At 42.7% G+C, this 18,298-nt stretch overlaps 1 protein-coding gene across 1 annotated transcript in view; it reads right to left on the bottom strand.

Annotated features, from left to right (window-relative positions):
* Positions 1-7,492, bottom strand: part of LOC138246875 (uncharacterized) — a 204,523-nt gene extending 197,031 nt beyond the window's left edge. Inside the window, exon 1 of the mRNA XM_069201626.1 lies at positions 7,383-7,492. The gene's annotated coding sequence lies outside the window, so the exon portion shown is untranslated. The remainder of the gene's footprint in view (positions 1-7,382) is intronic.
* Positions 7,493-18,298: the final 10,806 nt, after the last annotated feature.

Genomic DNA, 18,298 nt, shown 5'->3' with positions numbered 1-18,298 from the left:
CATTTTCGGGAAAAGGAAGTGGCGCGCAAGGCGCCTCATTGGGTAAAAGGTAAGTGGGGGTGGGCTTTTAGTTAGGAGATATAAGGGGGGTGGAGGGTGGGGTCGGCCTCTTCACTGCGCCGACTTAGCGTTAGGAGGGTCGTTTAAATAGGACCACCCACCCACCCAGCTTAGGAAGGCAGAAGGAAGTGATCGTAGTTAGGCAGAAAAAGGGGGCAGGTAGGGACGGTTAACAGTCATTTAGGACAGGTGAATTTGGAATGATGGCAGGAGATGGGGGAGGGTGGAGAGCCAGGTGCGGGCTTGTCCACCCTTCCAGGGGGAAAAACAAGGATTTGAAGGATCAGAGCGGGGAGGGGTAGGCTACAGGCAGGGAAGGCATGGGAAGAATAGGGGAGTAGATACGGTAGGGAAATGGAAGGGAGATATTTTAAGGAGAAAATAAAGGAAAAGGAATTGTTTAAGTTAAAGTCTGTTTAAAAGGAGATATACCTAAATGTTTAAGTAATGATGTTTAAAACCTGTTCTAATAAATGACCTTTTACACCAACGAGAGCGTCACGTATGTATGTCCCGATGGTGTTCAGCTTAGAACTCTCACTTTCTGAGAGACAAGGTGCGTGCTGGTATTACATGCTGCATTCTGCCCGCCTGGAGAGTGACATCCCGTTTTAATGGGGTCTGTAAAATAATTTAGTCTGTTATTCTGTGTTTTACCCAATGCCCTCTATATTCAGGGTCTGTATTGGAATACATTTAAATTTATATATTTTGCGGCCCCTATTGGGGACTATATTTTCTTTGAGCAAATTATTTAATATCTTCAGGGACACACTCCAAGGCGCTTTTTCCTATTGTTAAATAATTTTTTCAAAGGGTGAAGTATCTCCCCTTTTTCTCAAAAATATTAGAGTTTTAATACTCATACATATATTTGGCTGACTCCCAACCACCATAATAAAAGGGATTGTTTTCCCATAAAACATTTCTTTTCAAGAATCTTATCCTTTTTATAGAGGTTATTCCTAATTCTATTTATATCTAATATTAAACTATCCCAATGGAATTAAACGATGAAGATGAGTTTTTTTATGCAGTAGATGCATCTATTTACTGTGCAGTCTCAGAGGTTATAGGTCCTCTTGAACAAAGACTGTCTCAGCAGATTGCACGTGTGCTAAAATATCCTCTTCTACCCCTTTTTCCTCAGCTTCTGACACTCAAGCATATGTTGAGGAAGCAAATCACTGCAAATCAGGGGCTGATCATATTGTTTTTGCAGCATCAAACATTTTTTTCTTTCAGATACTCCTGATTCGCTTTCTGTTTTCCCTTCTTCCAATAGTGATCAGTTGTTTGATTTCTACACTGACCCAGATGATGAGCCAGGCCCTTCTAGGCCTTGACTTCCATCCTCAAAACCTCCCTCAGATCCCATGCCTGAACCATCAGACATGCTAGTCCCTGATGATATTCTCCATCCCGATCTTCTGAATGGTCTCCATCTGACAAAGCAGCCACTTACGTAGCGGGCTGCACCGGGAAACCTTTAGAGAAAGAATCTCGCAATTGTCTTAGAGCTGAATGTCCCCGACCGTCCTTACCAGACAAGGTGACATTCACTCCTGATTTGGACCCCAAAATGTCCACTTTTGTTCAGAAATTAATGAAAGACCCTACGAAGGGTATTGATAGGTCCTGGCAGGCGTGCCAGGACAAACAACTGGATGTTTTGGGTTCCTTAACAAACATTTTAGACATGGCTGGAGACCAAAATCTACAGAATCTGCAATCTCTCTGGAAGGTCTCTCAGGCTGGGCAAAGCGTGCTATAATCTTTTTAGGAAATGCAAATTGTGCTCTCTCAACAGAACTGCGCCATTCTCTATTAATTAAGGTCGGCCCAAAACTTGGTGACTTGGCAGACTCTGAAGCAGGACTTGTTGCTCAAGGAGGACTTTTTGGAGAACCTTTTATTAAAGAATTAGAAAAGTTTGTTAAAACTTTCACGTCTTTGGACAAGACTCAATCATCCATTGAAAAGGTTTTCTCTTTCCATGTTTTCTATAGGGCTGTTCGATGCAGGAGCCACTTGTCCGCCCGCCTTTGCTTTCAAAACTCCTTAGAGGACAAAGCTACAGTTCAGGACAACCTCAAGATCAAACACGCTTTGCTAACTTTTACCCCAGAGGAGCCGGTGTTTCAGAAGTCGAGGTGGCAGAGGCTCAAACACTTCCTCCTATACAGGTAAGAGTTCTGCCTTCTTCTCTTCTAAAAGTAGGAGGCCATCTGGCGAGTTTTACCAGGTTTGGGAAACAATCATGGGGGATGAATTGGTCCAGCAAACTATTAGAGGTTTTTTACATAGTTTCTTGGCACTCCAACACAACTTCTTACACCTCACCCTATTCTTTTTTCCTCTCACGATTCTGCTTTGGTGAACTCAGAGGTTGCGGCATTATTAGAGAAAGGTGCTATATGTCCACCTCAACCTCATCCTCGCGGTTACATCAGCAATCGCTTTTTAGTTGACAAAGCCGACGGGGTCAGCAACTAGTGATAAATCTTTGTGATTTCAAAGAATGGTTAATTTTCCAACATTTCAAAATAGAAAGTATTCAGGTCCTTTGCAACATTTTGCATCCACTAGATTGGCTAGCTCATCTTGACCTAAAGGACGCTTATTTGACAATTTCAATTGTTTTACGTCACAGACATTTTCTCTAATTTGTTTAGCGTCAACAAACTTAGGAGTTTATCACCATTCCTTTCGGTCTATCCTCCACCCCGTGGTGTTTCACCAAGGTGCTCAAACCGGTGGTGGAACATCTCAGAGCTCAATGGATTCGCCTCATCATATACTTAGACGACTTTCCTATTTTAGATCAATGTCATCAAAAGTTGTCGCTTCACCTACAGCTTTCTCTCAACTTACTTCAGAAACTCGACTTCATCATAAAAGAGGCAAAATTCCTCCTAGTTCCTTCTCAAAAAGCAGTCTTTCTAGGTTTCATCATAGATTCGATTTCAGCCACTCCAAGTCTTCCTTCTGGGAAAATGTCAAAAATCTGTCACAAGTTGAGACGTACTCTGTCCAGGCACCAAGTTTCTCTTCAGCAAATAGCTCGTCTTGTAGGCCCCCTCTCTTCCTCCATCCAGGCGATATTTCCTGGCCCTCTCATTATCGGGCTCTACAACAACTAAAGGCTGCTCATCTTCGCATGGGTCTATCATATTCTTACATGATTTCCCTTTCAGAAGAAGCCCAGGACGAGATAAGTTGGTGGCTCTCCCACATGGATGCTTGGAATGGCAGAGCAATTTTTGGCTCAACACCAGACCTTATTATCGAGTCTGACGCCAGCAGATCAGGTTGGGGTGCACGGTGTGGAGATTTTTCCACAGGAGGAATTTGATCTCCAGATGAACAAAAGTTACATATAAATTGTCTTGAGCCTTTAGCTGGTTCTTTTGCAATCCAATGTTGGACCAAAGACTCTATTTGAACATCTATCATCTTCAAGATGGATAATGTTTCAGCTGTTTGATATATATATCAATCATCTTGGGGGTACTCATTCCAAAGCACTTTCTGACCTAGCAACCAGTTTTTGGCATTATTGTCTGGATCACCAAATTTCTGAAGCAGCAGAATACCTACCCGGTAAAGACAATCAAGTTGCGGATTACCAATCCAGACACTTCAGAGATTCCAGTCTTTGAAAACTACACCTGAAAATATTTTCCAATCTCCAAAAGTGTTGGGGCCCTTTCTCTTTAGATCTCTTTGCCTCAATACTAGACTATCAACTTCAAAGATTCTTCAGCTGGAGACCCGATCCTCTAGCGGATGCCACAGATGCATTCCTCCAGGACTGGAGTCAAGAGAGCTGCTATGCTTTCCCCTCCCTTTGCTATGACTACTCGAATATCTGCCCATGTTCGTCACCAAAAAGCCAATATTTTCCAGATTCCTCCAATTTGGAGGTCTAAAGTTTGGTTCCCAGTTCTTCTGGAACTTTCTTGGGATTTTCCAATCCTACTCCCCCTCTTTTCGACCATTCTCATAAATCTGAACAACATGCCTCATCAAATGGTTCTAGAAGGATCTCTCTCTCTAATGGCGTGGAAAATTTCAGGGGACATTGGTCGATCCCTGGCCTTTTGATTCAAGCTGAAGACTTCCTCTACAAGACCTGGGCTTCTAGCACCTCTAAATGCTACACGTCTGCATGGTATCGATGGGCCCGTTGGTGTTTGCGACGGGGTCTCGAACCCGTGGACACTGATGTCGTAGATGTAATGAAGGTTTAGCTTATTGCTTAATCAATACTTTTAGATCAGCCATTTCAGCTGGTCATTCCACCTTAAATGGTTCTTTTTTAGGAGAGCATCCTCCTGTGTGTCGTCTTCTGCGAGGAATCAGACTGTCTCTTCCCCGGGATCTCGTTATTTCACCCTTTGAGATGTTAATCTAGTACTAAATGTATTTTTATCCTGGCAGCATAACCACTATTTGTCATGGAAGGAGCTTTCGGCTAAGTTAGCTATGCTTCTCTGCCTGATTTCTTGTAGAAGAGTTTCAGATGTTCATGCATTGGATATTTCCAGAAGAACATTTTCTCCTGCTGGAGGTTCGGTCAAGGAAGGTAGGAGAACAGAATGTAACTCTAGAGTGATTTCTTATCCTGCCTTTCTAGATTTTCCCAAGTTATGCTTTGTACAAAGCCTTAAAGGCCACGAAGAAATAACTATGGACACCCGTCCTCCAGGTGAACGTCAACTGCTAATTTCCCTCATAAAACCGCATAAAGCAGTATCCTCTCCAACTATTGCTCATTGGGTACTTTGGGTAATCCAAAAAGCAGGAATTTATTTAGCCCTTTTTGGTGCTCATTCTACTCGTGGAGCCATTGCCTCCAAGGCGTTGTCTTTAGGAGCTTGTCAAGAAGATATTATGAATGCTGCAGACTGGTCTACAAATTCTACGTTTAAAAGATTTTATTTCAAACCAGTAATTGACATGGCTCGTAGCCTATAGTGGATAAGCTTTAAACTAGCATAATCCTAGGATCCGGTCTTGACATAGAATGAAAATGTTCCTAGCTATCGTAATGGAAAGCTTCAATTCTATTAAGGACACGGCAGCGAGGATTACCCCACCCTATCATCTTCATGATCCCTCCCCGTTACCATTAAGTAACGCTATTCTTTTTCTTTAACTTGCTTTACAAACAACTATGTCTAATATGTTCAAAAGGTTGTTATATATCTGCTTTCATTATTGCAGGATGCTTCTTTGTAATTATTTAAGTTTCCTCCTCTAATCCTATGTTGTTATCTCTTCTTAGGATCCGATACGGTTACACAAGATGACTAAAACATATTGTAGCTTGCCTCGCGCTTCGGATGAGGAGCTGGAAACACTAATAAAGGACTGTATGTGGGACTGTTTAATGCTGATTGGTTCCTCCATATTGACTGCTGTTTCATTCAATATTCTTTTATTTTACTTCACTGATACCTAAAGCTTTATGGGATCAGTAGTTTTTTTTATTGTTAATCTTCCTGTTTACGTTGGCCGCTGTTTATTAAAGTGGAGAAAGATAAACATAAGCCTCGCCTCCGTGTCCTTAATAGAATTGAAACTTTCCTTTACAATAGCTAGGACATTTTTCCTTACTAGGGGAGTTGTGCTTGGCTTCTGTGGAAACAGCAAGCAAATTGATTATAATTAGATGGCCTGGCAGTTCAGGCAGATCTACCTCTTTTGGTGGCATTGCCAAGGATTACTGTTTTATGGTTGGTCTACTTATCTAATGGCATAAATGAGCAAACATCTACAGTGTGCAAAACTAAACAGGTCAATTCCAAGCTGTTATGACTGATCATGCTATATCCATCCCTCAATTTTTGGTCACCGATATCCTTAAACTTGGGGAGGGTGAAACCTTTGGCAGAGTTTTAGAGCAGACATGAGAACATTAAGTATTTGTGTAGGCTATATTTTGTTCTGTTACCTCCTGGGCAGTCTTAATCACAACGAGAAAGGAGTGGAGAGAGAAATGAAAGCCCATACTGTCTCCCCTGAAAACAGGAACAAATACACAAGGAGTATGGGGGACCTTATGGGCACAAAATAAATTTAATTTTCCCTGGACCGTTTGCATATCCCAAACTTCAGAACTTATTCGTGGTCCGGGAATGGTGTTGAGGGGAATCTTTCCCTACGTACTAGGTGGTCTCACACACTATATAGTGTCATGCTTCATCATATGACCACCTAGCCCCATCCAGGTAGGATAATACGATCTGGACGGACTCAAACTCGTAGTTAAAGGAACTTGGAGTGAGTGTGGAGATAAAGGTTATCTGGATAGTGATGGGATCCAGTTGTGCTACAGAAAAACTAAAAACGCCTAATCAATCCCCTGTGTGATGATTCACCTTTATTAGTGGCGATTGCTGGTGAGATTAAAAAGAAGAAGTGGGATGCTTCTAGAGGGTAACAGCTCAAAGATTCACCTACTATTTACTGGCCAACATATTTCTGCCCACTAATCTCAAGCCAAAGGAGGTCTAGGGATATTCGTCAGGGCCTCAGGATCCCTAGGTTCACGCACTAAAGGGTCATGTACTAAGAAGAAAAAAAGTGGCCTACTTCAGTAGGAGGTGGCTGGAATGATGTAATGAAGATGGGCCTACCTGTGGCTTACTTAACACGAGGGGCCTGTGGATGGAGGAGAACAATTAATTAAATGTGACATGACCACTACATGTACGTGATACTAAACACAGCAAACCACTGCACACGAAAAGGGTGAAGTTGCATGCTGAAAATCATGCAAAACATTAAAAACCAACTGCACTGGGTAAACCAATACATAGGAATATAACCCTCTTCTTGCGGGAAGGAAGGAGAATGCAGTCTCTTACTCTATGATTGAAGGACATTTGGCCCCTGGTCTAGGAGAGGGGGAGTGTCCCCTTGTAGTCACACACTACAAAAAGAACAGCTGCAGCAACTAAGATAAACACGACAGAGGGAGGCATGAAATGATTGTTAGCAGATCAGAAATGCACAAAGTATGGGTTCAGGAAAAGGCTTTGAGTGTCCTCACCTATGTAGAATTAGCCTAAGTAATTAAACAATGGAAGGGAATGGGGACCCCTGCTTTATATCACAACGTGCTAAAAAGTGAAAATGTAACACAGTAGCAAAGAAATGTGTACCAACTGGTTCCAAAGGCACTGGAATGTAATGGAGCCATGCCGGCAATAGTTAATCAAACAGTGAATTTAGCAAAAGTAAAAGGTGAACTTCAGGAAGAGTAATTCTTATCTGTAATATCCAAGGGCGCCACCCGGGTCGCGTCGACTTACTCCGTCAAAGGGTGATGCGCACTGGCGTATCTAGTCCGAATCCCTCCCCGGCCGTCAATGGAGCTCTGCCGGGGAGATTCGGAAGACAAAGAACCTGCCTTAAGACCAGGAGCGTGAGTGTGAAGAGGGTGTGGCCACGTCGTGTGCACCTGACCCGGGGGAGGATGGGATATGTAGTCCCATGCCTCCCGCGATAAGCAGAAGCGGGCGCTCTTAATGAAGCAGTGATATGAAACGCAGGGATTTGGGTGGGGGAGGTTGGAGTTGGGAAGGGACAGAAGGGAGAAAAGGGGGAAAGGTATAAGAGAAGAGAAAAAGGTTAGGGGAAAGGAGGGGTAGGGTTCAACTGGGGTTCGGGGAAGAAAAGGGAATAAGAAAAGAAATGAAAAGAAAGGGAATGGACAGAGGAGGGGGAAAGAGAGAAGAAGAGAAGGGAGGAGGAAGGGAGGGAGGAGAAAAGAGGAAGGGGAAAGGGGGGAAGATGAGAGGGAAGGGGGAAGAGGGGAGGAAAGGATTACCTTTTTATGGTTGGTCTACTTATCTAATGGCATAGATAAGAAAACATCTACACTGTGCAAAACTACACAGGTAGATTCCAAGCTGTTATGACTGATCATGCTATTTCCATCCCTCAATTTTTGGTCACCAATATCCTTAAACTTGGGGAGGGTGAAACGTTTGGCAGAGTTTTAGAGCATACATGACAAAATTAAGTACTTGTGTAGGCTACATTTTGTTCTGTTACCTTCTGGGCAGTGTCACTGACATGTACATTGTGTTTTCAGCATAAGAATATAATAATTTGCAGAACACTTCCCTCCTAATAATATATGGACCATTAGGGTAGTGGTTTCCATATGTACCAACATATTGTGACAAAAACGAGGAAAGATTTTTCACATTTTGAAATTGTTAGCAAAATGATGATGCCAGAGTGGTATTCTAGTGGAATTAGAATGGCAGATTTAAATTAGAATGCTAAATGGAAACATTTTCTTTTTTTTCTGCAGATAGAGGAAGAAGGTAAATGGAAGTGCTGTAGTTAAATGCAGGATCACTAAAATTATGTGCTAGGAAAAGACAATATTATGAGACAGGGTTGACCAATTTATGTGAAAAGTCCAGTTATGAATTTATAATGGCAATAACTCTAACTCAAAGAAATGGCAGACCTATTGCATTGCAAATGCTTGTTTCACAATGCTGTGGAGTAATTAATTCCATTAAACCCCACACATTTTATTTTTTCCACAGGGAATACATGTTCCCTGCAGAGAAACCCGGTCTCCTATTCTCCCACTAATCCTCAAGATATTTCCTTCTCACCCTGGAAAGTGATTTATTCCTTCCCTTCACATGAGTAAAATTACATGAGTAAAATTTCAAACATTTCCTAGGAGGAAAGAAGATGATTCTTGGTGTTCCCAAGATTTTCTGAGAAACCACACCAATGGTATGGGTGTTAAAAGCACATTAAGTTAGTACCTTTTCTGGACACTTCATATCTCAGTTATCCTTTGTACAGTGTTTGTGAAAACACACTGCACCTTGAGTTGCCTACCTTACAAGAATCAAACATTTTAGCTTTCTTAGACCAAATCTGATTATTCAGGAGACAAAAGGATTATCCAGTTATTTATATATCCCTCGGTCAGTATTGCAATTAGAATAAGTTATTTTATGTTCTAAAAAATACTGCAAGTCAAAAAATTTGAGTTCTATTGAACTATGTACAAACTGTTTGAAGCAAGCCTTGATATTCCTCATTAGGCCAGCGTAACATAGGCCCTCGCAGCCACCAAAGTGCGGGGGCAGTAGGTGCCCGAGCTCCAGGATCCCCCACAGCTCAGTACCTTGGCCTGAGAGTTCCATACCGAGTCCAGAGATGGGGCCCCTCCATGCACTTTGCAGAGGGTCCCTCTCAAGTTTTGTTACCCTACTTCCATGACCAATGATTCTATATTCTATATAGCTGTTGATAGTAAAATAAGTGTCAATTTAAAGGTTTAAGGGTGTATTGCAGTATGACACTGCATTGATGTATGGAGATATGCACGTATTTATTTCAGTGTTGTATATCATGCAAACATACCAGCATTTAACCATTTTACAGGGCATGCCACATAAATCAAGGTAGTCTGCAACACATTTGAATCCTTGTTAACAAAAAGACAACAGGGCTTATTTCAGCAACATTACAAATGCATGTCTTGCCTTATCAGTGTCAGGCTCCAGCTGCCAGGAATGGCATCGTAAGTCACCAGCATCAACCACTACTGTTGTGGAGAGGTAGAAAAGTCACATAGGTCTCAGAAATGCGAGGTAGATAAGGACAACTAGAGTAGGAGTGTATAAGGGACAGCCTCCCCAGAAGCATGGTTGCTTCTGTACTCACCCTGCAACTGGTTGGCAAACTGACTTCACTAACAGAGCACCCTCAACCATTTCTTGGTGACGAGGAGATCTTGCTTTTAGGTAATAATACCCCACATAGGAATATTCAGTACCACCAAGATGGATGAACAAGGTTTATCCTACAATGACGAAGCGGTGGCTTTGATCCATTCAGGTCCCTCCCGGGGTGTACAGGTAATTAATTCCTGAAAACACCACCAATAATTTTTTATTGGCTGCACTAGAATAAATTAGGATAAGTGGTCAGCCTGAGTCAGTTTTATGTTTTTTTCTGTTGCCCGTCTCTGGTCCTTGTGCCATTATTGTTGGTCTTGTCTTATATGCTTTTATGTCCCCCCACCCTTACTGCTCCACTCCAAAGGGAATTTATATGTCGGAGTGTGTTAGCAGGGCCCTATGATGAAGCATGCCACAAATTGTGGGTGAGGGCCGTTTTTTCAACACATAAATGTTTGAATTGGTCTGGTCTTTATACCAGACTTTATTCCTTGTTTTTTGTGAGAATATAATATCAATGATGCCATTGAAGATGTCATGAATGATGTAATATGTGGGGCAATTAGCTGTGCATGACCAGGGCACAAGTTATTGTTATTCTAGGGCATGAGTAATAGTTACTTGAAATAACTCTAGCAATAAGAGCTAAATTCTGGTGATTTTGTGTGTGTAAATTCAGAACCTAACTATAACATCCCTCTAACCTTTGGTTTTTTTCAGTGACTTTCAAAGGTTTTTTAAATGTTAATTCCTAACGATAACCCTGTAACCTTTGTTTCTTTCTGTGAATTTCTATGTTTTTTAACGCAGCGAGGGATTGGCCACAAGGCCTGGCCTGAGGTCAAGCCCTGCGTCCAACACCCCACGTGCTGTAAACATCTAGAATCATCCAGCCCCACACCGCACATGCCTTTGTCCAATCCCCTCATAGGCATCCAAACCCGCCCCACGCAAGCCCTTCAGCCAAATGGACAGGACTTCTAGGTCATTTTGTGCATTTGCTTACTCATAGTAGTTAAAATGGAGACTGACGTGCTCTTTTCTCAACAGGTGATGACGAAAAAAAAACACTCATCACAGTCATTACAGAAGATATTGTGCTCCAAAGGAGCAACAATGTATTCACCTCCAACAAGGATTTCAATTAATTTTTCAAGGTGGAACTGCAGAGGAATACACTTGCTTTGCCTTGGCCAAGAGCAAGAAGAGCAAGAAGTTAAGATGATTTGAACTTTATGCAAGCGGAGCTTCAACTGGGGCACCTGCTTTGTTTATATTTGTAAGTGCTTCCTGTTGAGGTGAAATGAGCATAGGTGCCAGAATGCATCCTGACCTGCTTATTTATCTAAAAAGAGGTCACAGTTTAGAGCAAAATGTCTACCCAACTGGAGTACTTTCTACTGGCTAATTAGTAAATGTCACCTTTTGGGGTAAATGTAGAGTGCATATCCCATACTACAGCTGCGTAAAGATTCCTTAGGTAATGTTTCCAGTGACATTGTGTGTTTGTAATTGTGGCAATATAAATGTTCCTCAAACATCTTGATTCAGAAATCTGCAATAACATGAATCCTTGTGTACAGAAAACAATAAACACATCTTCTCTGTTTCATGGGGACAGCCGGGGAGGCTGAATGCCCCATGGTCCCTCCCCGCACTCCCCCTCCAGCAGTACCCAGCATCCCTCCTGCAGGCAGGGAGCAGCTACAAATGCTGCTCCCTGCATCCAGAAGCAATCTTTTCATCTGTTCTCCTGCCCACTTGACAGCAGCCATAAAAACAGATGAAAAGTCCACTCCCAGCGAGCGGGAGCAGTTTTCCTTCCCCCACCTGCTGGGAGCCAACTTACAGTTCTCTCTCGATTGGCAGGAGCTGTCAAAGCTCCTGCCAAGTGAAAGTAAACTACCATCTGCCTGGGTGGGCACCTTAGAAGAAAGGGAGACTCCAGAAGGGGGGCTGCATCCCCCCTCCTTTCTGTTGGCACAGGTCAGCCCTGGGGAAGTGGTGGTCCTAGAGGTCAAAAACTCCCCCTTTTTTGTAACTCTGTGCCCCGGGGAGGTGGTCAATTTCAGGTACAGGTGGGGGGTCTGCGCGGCCCCTCTTGTATTTCCCACTAAAGCCCTGGAGACGTGGTGGTGCTAGGGCCTTTTAAGGCCTACGGAGGGGGGCCGTGCTGGCCCCCCATCCTATTGCTGCAGAAAGCCCTGAGGAGGTGGCAGTACCCTGAGCTTAAACTGGCCGTGGAGAGGAGGTCCGCATGCACCCCTGGCCCATCTGGGGCCTGAAAGTAAAACAAGCAGGCAAACCACGCTTGTTTTTTTTTGTTTTTTTTTACCCAGATCCTCTGTGGTTTCAATTTTTTTTAAAACATGCTTTTTTGCCAAGGCAGGATACCTGGGGGACCCCAGCACCAGGCCTAGGGCATCAGGTTATTCCTACCCTGCCCCCTTTTCTTTATTTTTTACTTTATGTTTGGGACTTGACTGAGTCAGAGTCCCAAAACGGCTGCCAACACTTCCTGGTTGAAGTGTTGGCAGCCAATCAGATATCAGCATGGAGACTTTTGGATCCACAAAGGATCCAAGTCCCTAGACATCTGTATTTCTTTTTCCTTTAATGTCTTAAAAACTACTGAACGGATTTACACCAAATAACAAAAAGAGCTCTTTCTGGACCAAGAGCTACCTTTCTGTCAAATTTGGTGTAATTCCATCCAGTGGAATTGAAGGCGTGTTCAAAATCGCTACGAGAAATTGCATGGGGGAAAAAATGTTTTGGGACACCCTGCTTTTTTTTGATTCCTGCTTGATGAATAACCCCCTAACCTTCATGACAGCAGCTAAACTGCGTGTCGTACTGATTTTGAAATTTTTTTGAAGATTTGTCCAACAGGCCCAAATTTATTGGCAAAACCAACAAATGCTTTTCCTATGGAACTAGGTTTAAATATCTGTTCCGGTACCTGAAAAGAACACACTCAACGGGCTTGTAGTTTGTGATAAGAAAAATTTAATAGCAAAGCGTTTCGATCTCCTTGAGATCTTCCTCACAGCTAGTGGCCATTAACTTTTTCTTATCACAAACTACAAGCCTGTGTAGTGCGTTCTTTTCAGGTACCAGGACGGTGGTACCTGGATTTCCTTTCTTATTCAGAGAGCGGTGGCCGGCTTCCGCTCATCGCACTGACACGGACAGTGTGGAAGTAGCCGGGGAACACCGGCAAATATAATATATATATGTATATATAGAGAGAGAGAGATAAAAACAAAAGGTCATGGTCGAGACACAGGTCTTGTCTTTGGAGCTGATATGCGTTGGTTGATTTTTGTTGGCCTGGATTAAAATACTGGTAATTATTTTTGGAGAAACGGAGTGCAAATTTTATATATTTATATATATATATATATATATATATATATATATATATATACAGAGAGAGAGAGAGAGAGAGAGAGAGAGATAAAAACAAAAGGTCATGGTCGAGACCCAGGTCTTGTCTTTGGAGCTGATATGCGTTGGTTGATTTTTGTTGGCCTGGATTAAATTACTGGTAATTATTTTGGGAGAAACGGAGTGCAGTGGTTTCTTTCTTTTGGATTTACACATATATATCTTCAATATAATCAATGATATACACTCACTCAGGCAACTGATGAACATAGAGATTTCATCCAAAACTATGGGGGTCATTACAACCCTGGCGGCCGGCGGTAAGGTGGCGGTAACACCGCCAACAGGCTGGCGGTGTTCCGCCAGCAATTATGACCGTGGCGGAATTGCCACGGCCATACCGCCGGCCCCTCCAATATCCCGCCAGGATTTCGCCTGGCGGTCATAATCTATCAAATCGAATAATCGAATTTCGGGCAGTGAAATGTGCGACGGGTGCTACTGCACCCGCTGCACATCAGCATTGCCGCCGGCTCTATTATGAGCCGGCAGCAATGTTGATGTGACATTTCCACTAGTGGGCGTGTGTCCTGTAATTACCGGCATCTGAAGAAGGCACTTCTCTGAAACGCGTCATGCTGGGGTGAGAAGTGGAATCCAAGAGTGCCCCTGGCTCTGTAGTGGAGCTGCTTGCTTTGGACATTAATTACGTGCAGTGCTGCTTGCACGAAGGAGGCACCCACCTGATAGAGTTCGGTAACAATGAGCAGCATTTGGTTGAATGTATTTGTGTTTGCTACCTGAGCCGCCATTGTCCCCTTTTCAAACACATGCCGGCTGCAGAGACAGGACATGACTTACATGAAGTGGCGCAGATTACAATAATCGGCGTTTCCAGGCTGTGTGAGGAGTCTCAGGGGTGAGATGTGGCAAGGTGAAATGGATCATTAGAACTACTGATAAAGGGACACACGCACGTTTTGAAATTTGAGTAAGACAGAGATGGAAGGTGGGGATGCACTTGCCACTACAGTACAGCTAAGTGCCAAAAACCAAAATGTTCTTGGTATTACAATCCACTGAGAGAAAATATGATTGGGACTGTGTAAAAACAATTAAGAAAAATCAGAGTGGTAGCATATCCAGCTTGTTGCATTATGGGAAATGAAGTCTGTTTGCAATCATGAATAAATTGAAGGAGGAGTAAAAACGTATTTAAACACTAGTGGGCGTGTGTCCTGTAATTACCGGCATCTGAAGAAGGCACTTCGCCGACACACGTCATGCTGCGGTGAGAAAGTGGAATCCAAGAATGCCCCTGGCTCTGTAGTGGAGCTGCTTGGTTTGGACATTAATTACGCGCAGTGCTGCTTGCACGAAGGAGGCACCCACCTGATAGAGTTCGGTAACAATGAGCAGCATTTGGTATATATATATATATTTGTATGCATGTATAAAAATGTAAAAAAGAGTGGCATAGCCACTCTGTAGTTATCATTAGGATTCAGGAGAGGAATTACTCAGTTTTGTTTTAGCATTAATAACTTTGCTCCTGTTTGATGAATCTCCACAAAACTTTGACGACCTATAGCTTTTTTTACATTGGCAGATGATGCAAAGTTTCACAGTGATTAATCAATGGGGTACAAAGAAACAAGGAAGGGGTCCCAAAACACATTTTCCCCCATCCATTTGCCATTCACTCTGTACTCATATTTTGTGGGTAAACAGCTGAACTGATTTCCATGAAATGTGGCAGAATTATAGAATATGGTGTGCATATTATACTTTTGGGTGGTAGAGTTAAGCAGGGTAAGTATTTTTAAAGTCATTTAAACTTAGTGATATCTGTGGCCACAATAGACTTGTTAAATTTCATTGTATTTTGTGAACGTACCGTGGTATATAGTGAGGACAAGGCATTATATGTGATTGGTTAATGACTGCCTTTACAAAAGTTAAAGGCAGCAATGTGTTTTAAGTACACTTTGACTATGTTCTAGGGTAGGGTCTTACATATAGGTAAGTATTAGGTTTTATATTTATTGTCTAACTATTACCTCTTTATCTGAGTGTGAGGTAGGGAAAATTATTTAATGTTTTTGAAATATTTAAAAATAAAAATGTATGGAGTACCGTGGTATTTCCTAGGAACTACCACTATACTTTAAAAAAAAATAATTTTTGTTTTTACATTTTAAAAATACACTATACTGTACTATGTTTCACAAGTATAGTGTACTACAGTGTATTTTCATGTTTTTTTCAGATTTAATTGTATACAAAAGAGTCTATGGAGTACTGTGGTAATACCTACAAATGACCATGCTACTTAAATATATATTTTTTTTTTTTATTGCATTGGTAAAATATAATAAATACACTGTACTACACTATATTTAAATAATATAGTGTACTACAGTGTATTTTATATGTTATATATCTACATATATTTTCCTGTAACTAATGCAGTGCTTTGTAGGTACTAGCACAGTTCTCCATTACCTTTTTCAATAATATATAGGAAAACATAAATACATTCACTACATATTACTACAGTATTAATAAAGTGGTAATAGGTAGGGAACAACACTAAAACCTACATCTAAGGCTCAAACTCAGAACTCAGCCAAAGTGTGCTGAAAACTACATGGCTGCCTTCTAAACGGCTTGTACCGATACACAGTTCTAACTTTAAAACTACTTAAACTATTTGCACCTACTATCAAACATTGCTATTTACACCCTATAGTCTATCTTCCTGCTATAGTACATCTACATCTGTTCACTCACTTTCACGCCAAGTCTGTTTAAACTACCACACTCCACTCTATGTCACTCCACTCCACTCCACTCTATGCTATTGCATTCTAATCCTCTCCACTGTACATGTTCCAATCTACACCACTACACTCTACACCACCCCACTGTATGCTAGTCCACTGTACTCCACTCCAGTCCCCTGTATGCCAATCCACTATACACCACTCCTCTGTATGACACTCACTGTATACCGCTCCTCTCTACCCACTCCAGTCTATGCCCTTCCATTCTCTGCTATTCCACTGTACGGCACCCCACTCTACGCCACTCCACTCTATGCTATTCCACTTTATGCCACTCCACTCTACATCACTATATTCAATGCTGTTGTACTCTACACCACTCTACTCTATGCTTCCCCGGTGTATGCCACTCCACTCTAAAGCACTCAACTGTGTGCCACTAAACTCTACGCTGTTCCACTGTATGCCACTACGCTCTAGCCCATTCGACTCTACCCCACTCTACTCCACAAAACGCCACATTATGCTATTCCACTCTACATCATTACACTCTATGCCACTCTTTGCCACTCCACTTTACGCCAGTCCATTGTGTGCCACTCCACTATGCACCACTACACTCTATGCAATTCCACTGTTTGCAAATATACTTTATGCCCTCCCACTCTATGCTTGTCAGAACCACTTTCAGAGGGCCACGGGGCAAGCAGAAATTACTGGGCCCAACCTCGGTGACTGAGGTCTTTTACTCCCGATGTCCCAGGGCCCGATCTGCTATGAATCTTGCTCAACTGGCCAAAGTACCCCTTCTACACCTGACTCTCAGTTACATAGCATTGGACAAGCAGTCAAAGCTCCTGCAGGGGTAGTACAGATATGGATCAGTGAACATGACTCATGACCCAACGTGCAAGCATCCCAAACAATAAATCAATGTCCCATCAAATGCTTGTTTGTATATAAAAAGAAGTATTTTAATTATAATTCTATCCATGCAAAGGTAAACAACATTCAAAAGCAATAACACAGTCTTCCTTGAGGTTTGGGGCTCTGGTAGTTGTCAGGCCACTCCCTGTCATACTAAGTTTAGTGCAATGGGTTCAATGTTTTTCCATTCACTGACAACCACATCCAGGGCATATAAACTATTAGGGCATACTCAAGAGTTTCACCCTCTGACTCCTTTCGGAAGTTAAGTCACAAGAGTCTACAGGGCTTCAGCACTGATGGCAGTATGTCCCCAAAGGCCCAGTTCCAGGCTTACCCACTCTGGTGGTATGTAATCTTTTAGCGACACAACAAAGCCCTGGACTGGATCAGCAAAGTCTGTCTTCAGGCGACCACTTCAGCACAACCCGGCAGGCGTAGGCTCTCTCTTCCGAGCCACGCTACCAGCTGGTTCTAGCGATTGGAGTTGTTCTCACTCCAGTGATCACACAGTAAGTCACACTTCCCTTCACATGGGGAGGGAGGTTGATCTCCTTGCTCCGAAAGGGCTCCGGCGATGTCCTTTGATACTTGCGCCTCCATCAGTGCAGCTTGCAGCATGAGGGCTGCACCTGCCTTGGTGTACAGCACTCTACTTTATGACACTCCACTGTAAGCTACTTTAATGTACACCACTCAATTCTAAGTCACTTCAATCTATGCCACTTCAAAGTACACAACTCCACTCTACACTACTCCACTATATGCTATTCCACTTCCTGCCACACCACTCTATGCTATTCCACTGTATGCCACTCCACACTATGCCACTCCACCATAATCCACCACACTCAGTGCCATTCCACTCTACACCGCTCCACTGTATGTCACTCCACTCTAAGATACTCCACTCTGTGGCACTTAACTCTACGCTATTCTACTCTATGGCACTCCAGTATTCACTATTACATTGCATGCCACGACACACCACCCCACTCCACTATACAGCCCTCCATTTTAGGCTATTTCACTTCATGTGACTTCACTCTACACCACTCCATTCTACGTCACTCCAGTATATGCCACTCTACTTACTGTATGACACTCCACTGTACATTATGACAATGTACAGCACTCCAGTCTACAACACTCCAGTCTACATCCCTCCATTGTATGCGCTCCATTTTATGCTATTCCACTGTACACTACTCCACTCTATGCTATTCCACTGTTGCCCCTCCTCTCTAAACAACTAAACTGTATCCCACTACACCACACCAATACACTTAACGCAATTCCACTCTACACCACTCTGCTCTACTATGCTCCACTGTACGACACTCCACTCTAAGACACTCCACTTTATGCCAATCTACTCTACACCACTGCACTCTACACTTT

Source organism: Pleurodeles waltl, chromosome 1_2 (assembly GCF_031143425.1).
Source record: "Pleurodeles waltl isolate 20211129_DDA chromosome 1_2, aPleWal1.hap1.20221129, whole genome shotgun sequence".
In the NCBI taxonomy this organism is placed as follows: domain Eukaryota; kingdom Metazoa; phylum Chordata; class Amphibia; order Caudata; family Salamandridae; genus Pleurodeles; species Pleurodeles waltl.
This window is presented reverse-complemented; position numbering and strand designations above follow the sequence as displayed.